Here is a 4,365-nt window from a genome sequence, read left to right as displayed (position 1 = left end):
TCTCTCTCTCTCTCTCTCTCTCTCTCTCTCTCTCACTCTTATATATAAATATATATATACGGTATATATATATAAAACTTTCCATTTATTCTCATTATCACTGACCTCCCTTTATTATTATTATTATTATTATTATTATTATTATTATTATTATTATTATTTTATTATTAAATTACTATTATCATCATTACCTATATTACCGTTTATATTATCATTATTTCCCTTCCTGTACATTTAAGTCTGATCATTTATCGTTATCATTTATCATAGTTCCTTGGTCCACTAACGATTGTAGTTATTTGAGCTGCAGTCCAGGGTTTTTCGTTATTTTTTATCACCGTTATCACTGCTTCGTTATTCACATTATTTATTCTCATTTATCGCTATCCATCTTTTTATTGTTTATTTTTATTATTTTTTTGTTCATTATTTACTGCATCATTATTCCCTCCTTTATCATTTATCGCCGCTCTCTGTTGTTCCCTAGCGTTACTATTCTCTTGTTTATATGTTATCATTTTTATCAACGTTATTATTATCGTTTATAATTATTTTTCATGTTCTGTTTTATAATTTGTCACTAAATTAATCTCTTCCAGTTTATTATTATTATTATTATTATTATTATTATTGTATATCACCTGCCTTGTTCATCAGTTGCCATTTTTCTTTATATTTACAATCATCATCATTATCATCATCATTATTATTATTATTATTATTATTATTATTATGATTTTTTTTTTCATCAGTGTCTACCAGTCCTCATTTATCATTATTACTGATCAGTTATCATTTATCCCCCTACCGTATGACATATACCCCCATCCTCTTTATATGATTTTTCGTTATCATTATCACTTCTTCCTTATTTATTACCACTGTTCCTCATCATTTATCATCATTTATCAGTTATCCATATCAGCAATATCTCTCTCCGTGTACATGTGGCTCTATTCACTTTATATTTTTTTACCGTTATCATTATTACATATCATTTATTACCACTACTCCTTATCATTTATCATTATTTATCAGTTATCATCCCCCTTTCGTGTGAGATGTACCCCCATCCTCTTTATATTTCTTAACCGTTATCATTATCGCTTCTTCCTTATCATTTATCACCACTCCTTCTTATCATTTATCATTATTTATCATTTATCCCCCTGGCGGTAACAAATCTAATTCCCCAGGTCATAGCTCTGGCCTCTATTTTTGTCGCTGGTGTGGAATGAAGTTAGGGCGTAAATGAGGGGAGTATACGGGGTGGGGAGCTTTGGGGACTGGGGAGAGAGGGGAATTAGAGAGTGGGGAGTGGGGAAGGAGAAAGATTTGGGGTGTGGGGAGAGAGGGAGAGGGGTGAGAAGGAGATTTGGGGAATCGGGAGGAAGGTGAGAGGGAGGTAGATTTTGGGAATGGGGAGAGAGATGAGAGGGAGATTTGGGGAGTGGGGAGAGAGGGAGAGTGGAGAGGGAGGGGAGATTTGGGGAGTGGGGAAAGAGGGAGAGGGGAGGTTAAGGGAGGGATAAGAGATTTTGGGAGGGGTGAGAGAGGGAGGGAGGGAGATTTGTGGGGTGGGGAGAGGGAGAGAAGTGAGAGAGGGAGCGGGGTCAGATGGAGATTTAGGATTGAAAGGAGGGGGAGAATGGATGGGGATTTAGAGATTTAGACATGGCGATGGGGAGGAAATGGAGGGAGAGGGATGGATGAGAGGGGGAGAGGGGAGGTGTGCGGAGTGGGGAGGCCAGGAGAGAGGGGTGGGGAGGGAGAGGGGTGAAAGGGGAGTGGGAAGGGGAAGAAATGAAGTTAGAACGTAAATGAGGGCAATTTCCGAGGATGTGGACTGTCGAGGGGAGTGGGGAGAGAGGGGGAAGGGGAGTGGGGAGGAGGAGAGGGGGAGGGGATAGAGTGAGAGGTGGGGGGAGACGAGGAGAGAGGAGGGAAGGAGAGTGGTCGATGGACGTAAAATCTCAACTTTCTTCTTTTTCTTTTCCTTCTTCCACTTCTTCTTCTTCTTCCTCTTCTTCTTCATCTTCTTTTCTTCTAGCTGGAGTCTCTATTCGCCCTGAAAAAACCATCAGGGATTAAAAAAGGGAAAGTACACCCTGCTAAGCATCCAAGTAAAAAATAAAAATCACAATAATACGCGTGAATGCAGATAGAAATACGAGATGCTGGTGCCTGAGGGGTTAATATCAGTTATACACTAAGGAAAAATAACATGGAAATATTAATCTGTATGTACTGTATGTATGTATGTATGTATGTAATCGATAATTGTGTGTACCCGGTATGTGTGTGCGTGGATGTTTGTATGCCCTGTGTGTGTGTATGCATAAATACTTAAAAATATTGCTCGTAATCAGTAACAACCTGTATGTATGTATGTATATATGTATGTATGTATGTATGCGTGGGCCAGAATTTATCTTCCAGTTGTTAATGACCCCTATGTGTGTATGTACTGCATGTATGTATACGTATATGTAGGTATATGTATTTAGAAAGTATAGCTTGTAATAAATGATATGTATGCATGTGTATATGTGTCTGTATGTATGTATTGTTCAGAAAGTATGGGTTGTGTAATGCTGTGTGTATGAATATGTGTAGGTATGTCTATATGTATGTGTATGTGTGTATCTAGAGTTGACAAAATAATTATGCTACTAAATTTGGTGCCTATGAGAGTTAACAGTGATAAATGCCACTGTTTGCAATTCTCTGGACAGTATGTTTGAGCCTGACAGATGAGGACGGAGAGAGAGAGAGAGAGAGAGAGAGAGAGTCTGTCTGTGTACCCTCCCACCATTTTACATCGTTTGCCATATATCGCTATTTGCATGTAGGGACCCTCAATTCCTCTTCGTTTAGACTGGACGCTGAAATAAAGCCTAGAGAGAGAGAGAGAGAGAGAGAGAGAGAGAGGTAAAGGGGTTGTTAGGAAGCGATGAAAGGGGGGGAGAAGGAAGGGGATAGGAAGCAAGGGGACAAAAGCAAAAGAAAAAAAGGAAGAGCAGGGTCGTATTCTAAGTGAGAGAGAGAGAGACAGAGAGACAGAGAGAGAGAGAGAGAGAGAGAGAGAGAGGTTCGCATGTGTAAATTAATTGCCCTTGTTTATTAGGGCTGTGTTATTGGGCTGCAAGTGACGCCTGTTTAATGTGTACCAGCGATCTGTCCCAATACACCTACACATACACCTACACCTACACACACACCTACACATAATCCTAGTCATACACCTACACAAACACCTACACATACACCTAGTCATACACCCACACAAACACCTACACATACACCTACACAAACACCGCACATACACCTACACAAACACCGCACATACACCTACTCATACACCGACACATACACCTAGTCATACACCTACACCTACACTACACCTACACCTACACATACACCTACACATACACCTACACCTACACCTACACAAACACCTACACATACACCTCCATCATACACAGTCATGAAATATGGTAGCTTCTTCGTAATGGTCAATTTTTATACAGAACTGTGATGTACTGTTTGTATTTCATCATCATTATCATTATTATTATTATTATTATGATGATGATGATGATGATGATGATGATGGTGATTATTATTATTATTATTACCGTGTGCTGTGCCATATGTGAAACAGAATTATATATGTAATGTGTTTTGTATTATCATCGTCATTAATAAGTACAGACGGCTTCATTAGAGAGAGAGAGAGAGAGAGAGAGAGAGAGAGAGAGAGAGAGAGAGAGAGAGAGAGAGAGAGAGAGAGAGAGAATCCATCCGTGAAAAGGTGGGAAATGGGTATCACGCTTGACTAGGGGCGTGGGTCACCTTCCCCCCCCCTCCTTCCCCTCTCCCCTTCCCCTCTTCCCCACTTTCTCCTTCCCTCTTTACCTCCTCCTTTCCCCTTCCTCTCTCTCTCTCTCTCTCTCTCTCTCTCTCTCTCTCTCTCTCTCTCTCTCTCTCTCTTTCACCTCCCCCCTTTTATTCACCCCCTTACCACCTTGTCATTTCCCTCTTTCTCCCCACTCTCCGGAGAGGTATATGAGAGAGGAGTATGTGAGTTCGGGGGAGGGCAGCGTAATGGCTGGGGACAGGGCGACACAGAGGCGATTTGTTTGTGGTCACGCCTTACGAGATTAAGGGGTCTGGTTATGGATTGATAGATCATTTGGTATAAACCCTAACTTTCTGGGGAACGCTGTCTCTTTAGGTCAAGCAGATAAGGGTACATGAGAGCAAAGGGATATACTTATTCATACATGGTGTAGTAGTTGTCGTTTTGGCTTCCCCTGCGAACACAGTAAGGAGACACGACACTGCATGAGGAAAAGTGAGAAC

Source organism: Coenobita brevimanus, chromosome 62 (assembly GCF_032717465.1).
Source record: "Coenobita brevimanus isolate Jiangsu-jjx chromosome 62, ASM3271746v2, whole genome shotgun sequence".
NCBI classification, from domain to species: domain Eukaryota; kingdom Metazoa; phylum Arthropoda; class Malacostraca; order Decapoda; family Coenobitidae; genus Coenobita; species Coenobita brevimanus.
This window is presented reverse-complemented; position numbering follows the sequence as displayed.